At 46.3% G+C, this 13986-nt stretch overlaps 1 protein-coding gene across 2 annotated transcripts in view; it reads left to right on the top strand.

Annotated features, from left to right (window-relative positions):
• The window catches only part of SMIM36 (small integral membrane protein 36), a 42217-nt gene extending 29790 nt beyond the window's left edge, over positions 1 to 12427 (top strand). The window contains exons 1-2 of one of the 2 annotated variants that reach the window (XR_008389986.1): positions 10112 to 10167; positions 12342 to 12427. The gene's annotated coding sequence lies outside the window, so the exon portion shown is untranslated. Of the gene's footprint in view, positions 1 to 10111; positions 10168 to 12341 lie in introns of those variants that run through there. The other variant, XM_053656662.1, reaches the window with a different exon arrangement.
• Positions 12428 to 13986: the final 1559 nt, after the last annotated feature.

The raw sequence follows: 13986 nt of genomic DNA, 5'->3' as shown, positions 1-13986 counted from the left end.
CAAGGAATGAAATTCTAATGCATGCTGCAACACAGATGAGACAGCCAGACATCATGCTAAGTGAAATGAGTCAAACAGAAAAGGACAAATAGTGTAGGATTCCACAGTCCACGTAAGGAGCACCCCAAAATGTAGAGAATTTCTATGAGTTTCTCTGAGTCATACTGACGACACAGGCCAAGGAGCCAGGTCTCAGACGCTCGGAAGGACACAGTTTCACAGCCACTGTTACTGGAAGATTATATCGAGAAGGGAAAAAGCAAGGCAGGGGTTGGGTTACAGGACAATTAACGAGACTGTGTGCTCTCCGGAGGGTTAATACCCACTCTGAGGACGATTCTGGCATCTCAAAGGTGCACTAACCTAGATGCACGAGAACAGTGGGGAGGGCTGGCTGTACAACCTTTCACTACAGAAGTTACAGGCCTGGGGTGCAAATACCACCATGACCCGCCCACTTAGGAATGTACGATCAGATCACCCTGATCTGAGGTCACTTTCCACGGAAACTGTTTTCCCCATCCACACCACTTACATAAAGTGCCCAGACTGGGCGGATCTGCAGAGACAGAAAGCAGAATAGCAACTCACAGAGGTTGAGGGCAGGCAGAAAGGGGGAGTTGCGGGTTAACGGGCAGACTTTCTGTCAAGGGTGATGAAAACGCTCTGAAAATAGTGCTGATGGTCACACGATGTTGTGAATGTACTTACTGCCACTGCCACTAAGCTGCACATTTAAATTGGCTACAATGGTAACCCTGACTGGCGTAGACTGAAAGGCTACCAGTTCCATTCCCAGTCAGGGCACTTGCCTGGGTTGCAGGCCAGGTCCCTGCTGGGGGGGATGTGAGAGGCGACCAATCAGTGTTTTCTCTCACACATCGATGTTTCTCTCCCCTCTCTCTAAAAGCAAACACATAAAATCTTTTTTAAAGAACGTTAAATTCCATCTGGACAGAGTCGGGGGGTTGATGCTACTAACACCCATGTTGTTTAAACGTCAACTATTTACTCACATTAAAGCGGTTATTTGCAGGCTGTAGGAGGCATGTTTGCTTTTCTTTTTCTTCTTTAATTATTGTCAAAGTTCAAACAGAGGTGGAACCAGGCGATAAGGCGGCAGACAAGGCCGCCGGGCAGCACAGGCTTATGAGGATGTGGTCGGACAATGTTCGGTGGGTGAGGCGTTTGCATTTTTCCCACTCACCCACTCTTCTTCTGAGAAGCCACCTCAGGTCAGGACATTGGCCCGGAGTAGACATGAGACGCTGACGTGTGTTCGGCAGTTTCTGCTTCGTCTGGACATCGGTGTCGTTACTGTCCACTTACTACTTTTTCTCCACATGATGCTTTACCCCATATTACACAGAGAGGTTCAAACCCCAACTTCTCCTCATAACGGCTGTGTGCTTTGGACAATTCATCTCACTGTTTCTGTATCCTTTTTTTTTAAATTGTAGTAAAATATACATAACATAAATTTTACCATTTGAACCATTTTTAAAAGACTCTGTGTATTTATTTTTAGAGAAAGAGAGGGGAAGGGAGGGAGAAAGAGTGGAAGAGAAACATCAATGTGCAAGAGATACATTCATTGGTTGCCTCTCACACACCCCCCGTTGGGGACCTGGTAGGCAACCCAGGCATGTGGCTTGACCAGGAATCGAACCAGCAATCCTTTGGTTTGCAGGCCAGAGCTCAGTCTACTAGGCCATACCAGCCAGGGCTAAAATTGAACTTGTGATACCTCAGAAGCTCAGGTGCCCCTCAGTACGCTTGAGGGATTGATTCCAGAAGCCCCCGCAAATATCACCACTTGTGGTGTAAGGAAATTCCCTATATAAAATGTTCTCAATCAGTGCTTACAATTGGCCCTTCACATCTACAAACTTCCAACCATGGATCAAAAACAGTAAAGGCATGTATTGAAAAAATCCCATGTATAAGTGAACCAACACAGTACAAACCCATATTATTCAAGGGTCAACTATAGAGTGATTCCCTTAGCCAGTGTCAGAGAATTTTGAAAAGTCACTGGACTTTCATGTTCAAGTTCATCTTTGTCTCCCACCCCAAGTGTCTGGCACAATATGTAGCCAATAACAAGACTTAGCCATTTTCTTACTTAACTTTGATATTTAACCCCACACCTGAGAAGACACCAGCCATGACACTGAATTACCCAAAATCTCTCATGGAAATCAGTGATCTTAGGGTTTCTGGTTTATTTGCTTTGCCCCCGTACCCCCCTCTTCCACCTTCTTCCCCTGCCCATAGAGATTAACTCTCCTTTTTGGCTCCATGTCCTGGGCAAGTTTGTCAAAGGCCACCAACGAAGGTTTAAGTACTGCTTTCTCTCCTGGGAAATAATAATAGCTAATTATTATCAGGTCCATCGTGACAGTCTGACGGGATGCACCTACCAGAGCAAAGTGACATGAAGTAGCCAGCATGACTTAGAAAGCGTTGTGTTTTTGCCCAAAATATTTATCCCACATGTAATCAGCCCTTCAGGCCCCATTTCATCTGATAGAAAATATACAAGACAGTGGAAAAAATGAAATAACACCACAGACCACTAGACAGTGACAAAACCTAAGACATTCCTCGAGACAATTGGCCTTCTTTCTCTAACACAGCGACGCCATGGGAAAGTAGGGGCCGGTGTGCTCTGGATTAGCGGAGACCAAAGAGATATCACACACCAGGATGTATCATGTCAACTTCCAGTAGATTCTGACTCAAAAAAAACAAAACTATAAGATGAGCAATTAAGAACAACTGAATATGGACCAGAAATGAGCTATTAGGGAATTATTACTCTTTTTCTTATTATGTTAATGATACAGTTATGAAGGAAATCATCCTTTTTAAGGCATGAATGCTGAGGTATGTAGGGCTGAAGTACCATGATGTCTGACACTTATTTTCAAAAGGGTTAGCAAAAAATAAATAAATACGCATCATACACACATGCCCTGCATGTAGGTGAAGCAAATACAACAAAATATTAACAGTTGTTAAATCAGGATGTTGGGTGTTTTGGTAATCATTGTACTATTGTCTCAACTTTTTGATATATTTGGACCTTTTCCAAATTAAAAATTTATTTCACAAAATAAAAGTCAGCCCTGGCTGGTGTAGCTCAGTGGATTGAGTGCCGGCCTGTGAACCAAGGGGTGGCCAGTTTGATTCCCAGTCAGGACGCATGCCTGGGTTTCGGGCTAAATTCCCAATAGGGGGCGCATGAGAGGCAACCACACATTGATGTTTCTCTCCCTCCCTTTCTCCCGCCTTTCTCCTCTCTATAAATAAATAAAAAAAATTTTTTTAAAAATACTGCCTTTTATATAAATAAATAAAATAAAAATGACAACCACAAAACAAATAGCTAGTTCCCTGAGAGTGGGCTAAGTGCCAGGCTGCGCTGTGAGATTTGACAGAGCAGCTCATTTGATCTCCGCAACAACTCTGTGAGATGGGTGCTAAGATTCTTCTCACTTCAGTGACAAGGGAAATATTCAATCATACAGCCCCAATCTTTCAAAGACAGAACACGGGGCCATTTCAAGGCCAAATGCTGACAGGCCTAAAGTGAATTATTCCCCTTACAATAGAAGCCCAAAACAAACATGACAGCAAGCTCAGATTGGCCCGCCCCCACCTGCATCCCTGGTTATTCCATGCTCTCCTGACCCAAGAAACCCATCTTCCATTTGTACCCCTTAAATATTGACTAATGCAGCGATTGCTATTGCTAAAGCCCCATCTCTTAAGACGTGCTGTCATAGAATGACCTCAATCCTGCCAGAATATTGCTCAAGGTTTAGTTTAGGGGTCAACTCATTCAGTTTTGAAAGCAGGAAGGGGAAAGTGAAGTGAAGTGAAGCCACATGGACTCAGCAGCTAACAGCCGGCTACGGGACCCAGAGAACGTGATTTTGCCTCTCTGGCCCTTCTCTTGTGAAATGAAGAATTTGGCCACAAACACAGCATGAGATTCTTTCCAACCTTGCCTTGCTGTGGCCAGAGTTTAGAATAAGCGGTTGCACAACCAATCTCTTCTGTGTTGTTTCATTATGAAACGTCTTGAAAGAAAGTTATGATTAGACAAATCACTTCCCTTCTGAAATTTTATGTTCTATTTTAAAAGTTATTTTTCTGTGGCTGTCCCCTGGCCTATTTTTCACCCCCTCAGTCTGTTTATTTAATAGCCAAGGGCAGACATCCCTTGGGACCTGAGGCAAGAGATTCAAGGTTCAAACAGTGGGACATGTTAGGGGCGGGGGTTGATTTTAAGTTGAAAGTCTACCTGTCAGGTCTGAAACGGTCGGGCATGCTAAGGTCAAGTCTCAGCCTTCTTCACTTCCTCAGGGTCCTGCTCCAACAATGGGAGGAAGGGCGCTATGTAAACCTTCAGCTACCTACAGGGGAGGAACGGTTGCATTGGTGAGTGGGATGCACAAGAATTCTGCTGAAATCTGCTGTCTCCAAAACTGTCCCGGCCAAAAAGAGCCTTTCCCTCTTAACGAAGTTCAGCAAGCGTGACCAAGGCCAACCCCTCCAAGATGTTAGTGATCATACGGATTCTATAGTCCTCTACCTGCATGATTGAAAATGGGTCCCGGGTCTGATTTGGACAAGTTGCATGTGGGTCTGTGATTAGCCCCATACCTCATGTGAGAAGCTGGAAGAAAACTGCAATGCAGGGTGAGCTTTGCTAGAACCCTGGCCATGAGAATGGCACCAAGGCAGGAGCCTGCACCGCCCCCACCACCATCTGCCTACTTCTCCTCATCCTGCTACTGGCAGCCTCACCCCAGGCCCCCCAAGGAGGGGCTCTGTAGCATTTTCCTAACTTAGGAAAGGGTCTTTAGCAAAAGTAATTTGCCGTGAGATTGATTTTTTCACCTTTATTTCACACTTCTTAAGTAGAGGCATGTTGAACTTCTCTTGGAAGGTGTTTAAGGTTGTCCGTCTGGCTTGTTGTCACTTGTCATTTTAAACATTATATTGAGAGTATGTATGTCAACTGCACACTGTGGCATGAAACCCAAAGAGCCCTGCAGAGAGTAGGGCGGCCCTTGACCACGGACGCCCAGCTGCCTGGGAAACTGACCTTGCTCACTGCCAAACTCGGTGGGAATGTGCAGAGGCCTTGCTTCACTTTGATCGCGCTGTCCCTGCTCAGAGGCTGCCCTCCCTCCCCCTGCCCAGGACCTTTCAGCACCAGTATTTCTAAATCAGGACAAAAGGCAACAAAGTCTAAACTCTACATTCCATTCCTCTGCAAGGAAGCCCTGGGCAAGTTCCCTTCTTGGCAAGAAAGAGAGGGAAGGAGTGTGGAGTCCCCTTCGAAAGAGGACTGAATAGGGTATAAAGCATCATGACCCAAAATGCAGCCCATGTACTTTCTTCTACAAAACAGTTCCGTTTTTAAGTAAGGTTGGGGAATCATGCATATTAATGGCCCTCTTGGAGATTCTCACTGCGCATGGGCGTGTTAAATGTTCTGAGGAAGCCTACCCAAAACCTGTTTATATGTAATGCAAGATTTCCTAAAGCTATTTGACCATACAAATAGCTTTAAAAAAAAGTCTTTTTGCTCTCTACGATGTAACACCCGTGAACACTTGTTCTGGGGAATACAAATTGTGAAGTGCTGGTTTAATGGAAAATCATGACATTAGGTATTAGCGAGTCTACATTGGAATCCCTTCTTGCTTTGGGGCCTTGAGAAAGGTATGTGACCTCTCTGAGCCTCCATGGGCCATGTTTAAAAATAACGAGTAATTCCAACCTCATAAGTGAATTGTGAGGATGAAATAAGTGAGGATATTGCTAGGCACCTGATGGGGGCAAGGTAAATGGTAACTGCCACTTAATAATGGTGTGACAATCAGTTGCGCATCTTCCCACAAAGCAAAAGGTGGCCGCTTCGGTTCCCAGTCAGGGCACATGCCTGGGTTGTGGGCCAGGTCCCCCGGGGGGGGGGAGGTGCATACAAGAGGTGCCATATCAATGTTTCTGTCCCTCTCTTCTCCTCTCTTTAAAAATAAAGAAATAAAATATTTAAATATATATAATACAAATGATACCTCCTGGAATGTATGTTGTAAGGCCCTTTGCAGATCCCCCTTCGGAATTATTTCCCCAACTGCCAGGGACGCTGCCTAAAGACAGCCCCAGCTCTCAGCTTTCTGGTCGCCTGGTCCAAGGACATGCCCCATCCTTAGGACAGCTCTGGAGGGAACACAGGTCTGACTCTCACCCTATTTGGGGACCAGTATAAAGGGCCATGCCAGTTTTAGAGCTTTCCATGAGGTTGGCTAAGACTCCCCCCTTGAAACTGCATTACAGCTTATTCTGGGAAAGCCCCCCCCTCCCTTTTACAGGTGTTCATCCAAGAACACTCCCTAATATACCTCCTGCACACACATTTCTACTCAGAGTCAGCCTCCTGGGGACCCAGCCGGCACCACTGTGATTCCAAGAGCCTGCCTCTCTCTCATCAGGACTTTGATGGCAGGAAAGAGAGGCATGCACAGCTCAGAGGACCTCAGCTAGACCCAGATGTATGCATCTAGGGAAGCCTGAGGCCCGTAAACAAACACATCCTATGCCCGGAGAATGTCCTTCCCAGCAATGATTCAGACAGGTTCCCTCAGGAGGACTGGGGGTGGTCTCGTACCTCAAAGTGAGGCCCACCAGCATCACCTGAGCAGCTTGAAAACAGTGGAGCTCCCCAGGACCATCCCGGGGCTGCCTTAGGAGTGGGTCTGGGTTAATCCTGGGAATCGATGTTTATAACAAACCCTTCAAATGATGCTGGTGCCAGCCATCCCTGGACCACTCATGGAGAATGAGAGCAGCAACCTTTCTCTGTAAGGGGCAGGTATATCTAAGGGGATATTTTAGACTTAGCAGACCATCTAGTCTCTGCCATGACCACTCCACTCTGCTGTCCTCGCAGGAAAGCAACCACGGACAATATGTGAGACAAATGAGCATGACCGTGCACCAGAACAGCTTGGTTTATAACAACAAGCAGTGGTCTGAGTGTGACCATCGGCCATGGTTTTGGCTCGAGGCTTGGTCCTGAGATCACCAGCATCACCCTGGACCCTGCCAGAAAATGCAGAATCTCAGGCCCATCCCGGGAATTACTGAATCAGAAGCTGCAATTTAATGAGATGATCATGTTAGTTTCTCATAAGCTTGAGTTCAAGAAGAATGCTATAAAGTATCCACTGGAGCAAGATGACAGATCCTATCAAGGCGAGGCCAGGCAGGACAGAGGGAAGACTGAAACCCAGGCTGCGCCAGCTGTCTTGCAAAAGTGTGCCTTGCAGAGTAGGTCAGCCCCACCTGTTCCTTGACTGGACAAACCGAATAGGTTCTGCTTTTCTAGCCAGGGGCCAGTGGTTTATGAATGTAAAGGGCACACGTTTGTTAAAAAGATCTAGTCAAGCTGATATGTAGAGAAGAAAAAAAGTAGCAACCTTCTTACTTTTGAGGGGAAGTAGAATGTAAGAGATTATTTTGATTGCCAGGCGGAGCTCATCTTCCTGGTCCATGCGGTCCTGTTTTTCCAGTAGAGGCTTTGCAATATCGCATTAGCTTAATGATTCTGCAACATCATTTAAATGACATAAAAGGTCTGCGTGTGTGTGAGCGTGATTCTGAGGGCGGATTTGTGCTGGCCCATCTGTTTCTCTGGAGAATGTATCCAGAATTAATTCTACCAGAAACAAGAGGCTCATTTGGCAGCGAAACCCCTGGTAGATGTGAATATAAAAGGCCTGTTCAGAACTGTCCTCAAAAGGGACATGACAACGGCGTAAAGGCAGATAGATACATCTTGTCCTGCCCTCCACTGTGACAAAAGCCTGGAGATGCTTTCTTGGCTGGACTTAAAACTCCATCCTCTAAAGCAATGGTTGGCAAACTTTTTCTGTGAAGGCCCAGATAGCAAAATGTTAGGCTTTGCCGGCTATAAGGTCTCAGTTACAACGGCTTGATTCCACCGCTGGAGCACAAAAGCAGCCATAGACAACATGGAAATGAATGGGGGTGGCTTGTTCGATAAAACTTGGTTTGTGAAGGCAGGCGGGGAGCTGGATCAGGCCTACAGATTTGTTTGCTGACTCTTGCTCCAAAGTCCGGTCCAAACCACTGCTTCTCAAATGTCAACATGCATAGAAATCCCCAGGGTATCATGTTAAAATGTGGATTCTGATTCAGTAGATGAGGCTGGAGATTCTACATTTGTTAAGCAGCTCGCTCCTAAGGACGAGGACGGTGGTCTAGGACCACCCTCGGAGCAGCAAGGACTGACTTTGGACCTGTAGTTCCCAACCTTGGATGCACCCTGGAATCACCTGGAGAGCTTCAGAAATGCCAGGGCCTGGTTCCTACCTCCACGCCCTGGGACTCTGATCTCCCTGAGGGGGCCTGCTCACCAGAATTTTTAAAAGCTCCCGGGTAATTCTGGGCTGCGGCTCCGATGAAGAATGCGGCGCAACGGACGCACAAATGCCTCAGGAGTCTCTTCCCTGATACACATGAGATTCACTGCTTGAATTCCTAAAACGGCACATTCACTCAGAGCGAATTATCCTTTGAGAGGGGAAAATCATTTCTACCCAAGAGGAATGGCACTGTTTCTTGTGTGTAGAGTAACCACATCCCTGAATTAGCCGAAACAGATTAGATTTAGAGCCCAGAGGGACAAATAAACCTTGTAGAAGGGACGAGCCTCTTCCTCTGAGATTGTGGCCAGAAGACAAACGTAAGGTGTTGGTGGGATAGAATTTAGAGCTTGGCTCATTCGTGGTGACTGTTTTGCAGAGGAGGGGACAGTCAACCAGCAAACGCTTTCTGAGCATGTGGCATGTCCCAGGGAAGGTCGTCTGCTGAGTACAGGAAATGGAGGTAAAGGACTTGAACAAAACTGTGAAATTTTAGCACAGGTTCTAAGAACACTAGGAGAAGAGGCGGAACAGGGGACACATGGACGTTCCAGAGCTATCACCGACCAGTTCCCGTTAGAGACGGTTTCCCACTGCTCAGGAGGAAGAATTTGCTGGCAGTGAAACTGTCCAAAGCCGTCATGGATCGGAAATGATGAACTCCCAGTCACTGGATGATCTCACCCACCAGTAAAATCAGCCCTGTTCAGCTACAAAAGTTCCGTATTCAACATAAAGGACAGCGGAGTGCAGCATTACTAGTTATTTTGGCTATTAACAATTAAACTGCCACCCTTTGCACATGAGTGACTTTCTAAATACTCTTTGGAATACGATCCAGTCTGTCCCTGCAACAGCACCCCTTCTAGCGATTTGCATTATTGATTTGCTTTGAATGGAAGAAAGAGGCGTGGTACAGGGTTAGTGTGCCAGGAACTGCACAGAACCCACCACGGTCCTATCGCATCAGCCGAGGTAATGCATCACTGTGGGGCAGTGGAAACCAAGGGGCTGCGAACTGCCGAAGCGGATGGAAATGGAGCGAGGGATCCAGAACTTGAAATTAGAGAGAAGAGGTTCAACGGCGGGGAAAAGTCCTCCCAACTCTGATACTAGGGGGTTCTAAGAAAACACCTGTGCTTCTGTTTGCTCTTGTGGTTCGAAAGTAAAAGCTTCATGTAAGGAGCGGAGGCATTAGTACATAAATTATTCAGGGCTTGAAGTCCTTTCGAAAATTGCTCTCCGGCCTTAAAGGCAGGGATCTTCTTCCAGATCCCAAGTCTGGGCCAAGGCTGCATTTTTTGTCTCCCCCATCTAGAGAAAGGCCACCTACCCACGCGTAGCTAGGCCACAGGCAAACAGGCTCCCTCCGTCTCCTGTCTTTGTGGCTCTGGAAAGCATCACCTGCTGCATAGCTTACAGGAAAGTCTTTTCTCCAAAGCCCAGAACTGTTGTCTGAGCGAGATGTGGTGTTTCTGGGAAGGCATGTCCGTGCTAGTGGGAGGCTGTGTCACACAGCGGTACGCCTGGGTTCCGGCACCAGCTTTGCCACTTCCCAGGTGGCGACTTCAAGTAGGTTGTTTTCTGCTCAGCGCCTCCCTCATCACTCACTGCTAAGGAGGACAATAATGATGCCTACTTCAGAGGATTGCTATGAGGACGCAAGTGTCTAGAGTACCACCTGGCAGGTACAAAGGTGAGTGTCTGGCCTTTGTTAGTTATTATATAGCTCCTATCTTTTAGGAGCTGGGAGAAAGATACACTGACGTGGACATTTACAACTTATGCAGCCAACAGAATAAGCCCATAAAATGAAAACAGAGTGAGGTAGCAGCCATTTTATTTCTCTATTGTAGGTTCTACTGGTTTATAAAACCAGGCACTGACTCTTTGGCTTGGCATCAAAGCCCTTCATGGTCTCATGCTAACGTTTCTACACATGTCGCACACTTGTTTTGTACAGGAGGCAAATTTATGCTCAGAGACTAAGCTTGTCCTTACCAACAATTTATTCAATGCAGGCTTACTTCAGGAATTATAATAATTGACAAGCCAATAGCATATCGGTGATGTCTTTCAGTGAAGAAATAACATCCTCTAAAGCGATGATAGACTCATTCCACTGCTGTTCCAGGGAAGGGGAAGTGAGAGGGGCAGAGTTCAAATTTAGTTCAGTTGTGTCTTTCTGTGAGTTGGCTCTCGGGAGGGGGGCTGAACCAACTAAGAGTAGTCAGTGCAAAAGCCAATGTCTCTGTTGCTAGAGCACAGTTGCTAGGGGACCGCGGGGCTCATGTTGATGGGCAGGATGAGTCCCTTCAAGGGCCACGTCATGGTCTCACCACTGCCTGTAAAGAGTCCCCTTGTCATGGCAGTGAACACTCCAAGGTCTCTGGAGAGCTACTGACATTGGCAATGGGTCGCCCTGCCCAGACTGAACATGCTCGGATGAGCCTCATAAACTTTATGCATTCATAGTCTAAATGTCCTCTGGCCATAGCTGCTTCTTCATGAGTTGTTATCAATAAACGCCAGCAACACCCCTCAGCAGCTGAGTCTAGCAGCAACCACAGACACCAGTGACACCCTGACAGCAGCTTCCCTCTGATATCGAAACAACTGTACTTACAAAAACAATTTCAGTCTTAGGTCAAACCACTCCCCTCTTGAAAACAGCTTCATTTGGGGCATAAGCAAGCGGTTCTGAAACCCTATCAAACCACCACCCAACATCACCCTTCCTCAAGCAGTCAATAATCTGTACTTGAACCAAACCAGACCATTAACTGTGGTTCCCACAGACTCTAAACCTCCTCAGCTTGGGAAACTTATTCACATTATTTACTTAAAGTGTCTGAAATATATATTTTTCTCCCCTTGGCTGGTCAGTACTTTCCCATCATCACCATCCAGCTGAATAATTTCCCTCATGAAGACTTTCTTCAGAACCCCAGCAGGTGGGATGTACCTAGCATTTTCCGCGGTGGCTTAACATGTTAGGACTCCAATATCAAATTTATGACTCACTCCCCTGGCTTAGAATTGTTGTGTGAAGCCCACCTGCTTTTAAGAGCCTTGAAAGATAGATTGATCCTCGTGTATCTTCATGCCCTATCCTCTGACCCGAGCCCACTGTCATCGCCTTGCAGACCATGATGGCTGGTACCCTGTGGTAGGTATTTGACAAATGCGGACCAGCTAGGTGAGTCTCTGGGACATAGGAAAGCATATCACTGGAATGGAGATTGGGACGAATTCTCTACTGGGCCCAAGTTGGGCAAGAGAGAGCAGATGCCTCTAATCCTGGGGTTGGGAGCACTTATTAAAGTTATATATTTAATGTTTGAGAAAAGATCCCTACGTATAGTATCAGGCATCTGTCAGGTGCTGGCTACACTCATATCCCATTCTAAAAGGATGGCCTCACACACACAGCCCCTGATGAACTGATGGGCAGGTGCCTTGTGTTTGATACACCAAGTCCATCCTCCAGCCTGGGTTGATTGGATCAGAAAGCCTGGCTACCTATGAACTCATGGGAAAAGCTGAGCTCAGCCAATGGTTCTCTCTGCTAAGAAGTCTACACTGGGACTGGGAAACACCCAACCAGGAGCTGTGAACACCAGAGTTGCTATGATGATGACAAAAACACAGCTGTATGTATTGAGCATGTAGTATGTGACATTGCTGTGCTTGGTAATTAAGGACCTTCCCTTATTTACTCCTCACGATTGGTGGAGGCTGCTAATAGTACCTCACTTTATTGATGAAGAAACTGGAACCAGAGAAGTTAGTCATAAGCCAGGAGTCAAATTCAGGGAATCTTTCTCTAGAGTCTGTGCCTTTAACCTGTGCACTGAAATATCTCCCCAGGACGGGGAAGGACAGGATGGAATGTCCTGAAGACTCACAAATGAGGCACCCTTCAAGGGTCACAAACAAGCCAGAGGAAGCAGAGGAAGCAGAGGAAGCCGTCTCAGGAGGAAAACACCAACCACCACAACAGGAGGAGCAGAGAGAGAAACCTAAAGATGACATACCACAGAAAGACCTCATTTTCCGCCAGCTGTACAACTCTCAGGGGCTTGGCAAGTCCTGCGTTTCCTGCCCTAAGACTTTGTGAACATGACTGTTTATGATAAACTGACCTTTGCGAGAGCTAAACCAACCAGGGCTTTTTTGCATTGAAAAGAACCGTGTGCTTGTTTAAAGCCTGTGTTTCCAGATGGCATGTCCAGCTGGTGGACTCGGAAGTCACGCCCCTTGCAGGGTCCTCATTTCAGCTCCCCTCCGACCCTGTAGAACCTCCTGCTCTGGAGGAAATTCCTTACCCAGAGTCGGAGGATCTTGTTGGACTTCTGGCTCTGCCGTGCTGACTTTGAAGTGGTCCCTGAAGTGTTTGAACCTGAACAGCTTCCTTTGTAAAATGGCTGTCGGGACAGGGAGGGCCAAGAACAAAACACTTGTCCTGCCTCCTACCTCTAGCCAAGAGTGTGGCTGCTGCTTACCCAAGAGTCTGTGAAAACGCTGTGCAAATAAGGAGCGTTTTTTTAAAGTTTCGAATTCTTAGAGCTGTATGTAAACCGTGGCTTTTTATCAGTGGCCCAGGGCCAATCAGTAAAGAAAAAAGTAATGTTATCATCATTTCCCTCACTCTGCCTGTTTACAAAGTCACAGGTATTGCCAGAAAACACATTCCTTTCTTCGCACCAATTAGTCAACTCTGGAATAACACCAGTCTCTTTATCATTACACCCATTCATTTTTCCTTGGCTCTGTTTAAACGTCAGCAGAAACCTTCTCCTGGGCTGGTTCACCATGGCCTTGGCTCCGAGTCTTCCCACGTCACTCTGCCTCTCCAGACTGTACCTTACCTGCCAGCGTGGGCCTGGATGGCCTCCTCCCCACCCCTAACAAGGGTTGTGGTTCCTGGCCACGGGAAGGTAATGGAATTGTCTGGGGAGAAACTGACTTGGCAACAAGGAGATGGGCCAAATAGATATCGGCTAGAGAGTCCAGCCAGCTGTGTGATTCTCTGATACGGTTAAGTCTGCAAGACACAGAGGGTTTTAAATTTAGTGTAACCTTTTTGGTAGGTTTGTTTATAAATGAACCATGCCTCCCTCATAAATTTTATTTTGTGGGTTTCTCCCAACTTCAGAAAGGCTGAGTGTCTCATTAAAGCCACAAACTCATGGACTCATGGTCTCCCTATCTTGCAGCTCACTCAGAGACAACCACAATTTCCAAGAAGAAGTTATGAAATAGTGGATGCTTACTTTATTAAGTTATGGAATGAGAAGAACACTGTGAAGGAGAAGCCCTGAGCGGGGATTGCCAAATAAAATACAGAACATTGAGTTAAGTTTGAATTTTAGACAAATAATAAATAAACAACCAATTATCTATTTTGTAGTGTGTACTTCCCCATAAAGTACTAGGAAACAGACTTATTCTAAAAAAGTATTAGTCGTTAACCGAAATCCACATTTAACTGTGCATCCCACCTTTTTATTGA

The sequence above is a fragment of the Artibeus jamaicensis genome, unplaced genomic scaffold, assembly GCF_021234435.1.
Source record: "Artibeus jamaicensis isolate MK-2021 breed Jamaican fruit bat unplaced genomic scaffold, CSHL_Jam_final contig_1998, whole genome shotgun sequence".
Classification (NCBI taxonomy): Eukaryota; Metazoa; Chordata; class Mammalia; order Chiroptera; family Phyllostomidae; genus Artibeus; species Artibeus jamaicensis.
This window is presented reverse-complemented; position numbering and strand designations above follow the sequence as displayed.